The sequence below is a fragment of the Triticum aestivum genome, chromosome 5B (assembly GCF_018294505.1).
Source record: "Triticum aestivum cultivar Chinese Spring chromosome 5B, IWGSC CS RefSeq v2.1, whole genome shotgun sequence".
Taxonomy (NCBI): domain Eukaryota; kingdom Viridiplantae; phylum Streptophyta; class Magnoliopsida; order Poales; family Poaceae; genus Triticum; species Triticum aestivum.
In genome coordinates this window covers 529,195,546-529,196,498 of record NC_057807.1, presented here as the reverse complement: position 1 = coordinate 529,196,498, position 953 = coordinate 529,195,546, and positions in this window count along the sequence as shown.

Sequence of the window (953 nt, the reverse complement as noted above, 5' to 3'; positions counted from 1 at the left end):
TTAGCATTCATGACATTAGCTACAACTTTTTACTGGAGAGTGATATTTAGTTGATTCTTTTTTAAGATGATTAATATATAAATTCCTCACGTCCAGCAATTTATTTCAGAATTTTTGGAGATCCATAAGTATACGTTTGATACAGATTACTACAGACTGTTCTGTTTTTGACAGATTCTGTTTTTCGTGTGTTGTTTGCTTATTTTGATGAATCTATGGCTAGTATCAGAGGTTATGAACCATAGAGAAGTTGGAATACAGTAGTTTTAATACCAATATAAATAAAAAATGAGTTCATTACAGTACCTTAAAGTGGTGGTTTGTTTTCTTTCGCTAATGGAGCTCATGAGATTTTCTGTTAGGTTTTGTGTTGTGAAGTTTTCAAGTTTTTGGGTAAAGATTTGATGGATTAGGGAACAAGAAGTGGCAAGAGCCTAAGCTTGGGAATTACCAAGGCACCCCAAGGTAAAATCCAAGGACAACCAAAAGCCTAAGCTTGGGGATGCCCCGGAAGGCATCCCCTCTTTTGTCTTCGTCCATCGGTAACTTTACTTGATATAATTTTATTCACCACATGATATGTGTTTTTCTTGGAGCGTCTTGTATGATTTGAGTCTTTGATTTTTAGTTCACCACAATCATCCTTGTTGTACACACATTTTGGGAGAGACACACATTAATCGAAAATTATTAGAATACTTTATGTGCTTCACTTATATCTTTTGAGCTAAATAATTTCGCTCTAGTGCTTCACTTATATCTTTTAGAGCACGGTGGTGGTTTTATTTTATAGAAATTATTGATCTCTCATTCTTCACTTATATTATTTTGAGAGTCTTTTATAACAGCATGGTAATTTGTGTTGGCTATAAAATTAGTCTTAATATGATAGGCATCCAAAATGGATATAATAAAAACTTTCATATAAGTGCATTGAATACTAAGAGAAGTTT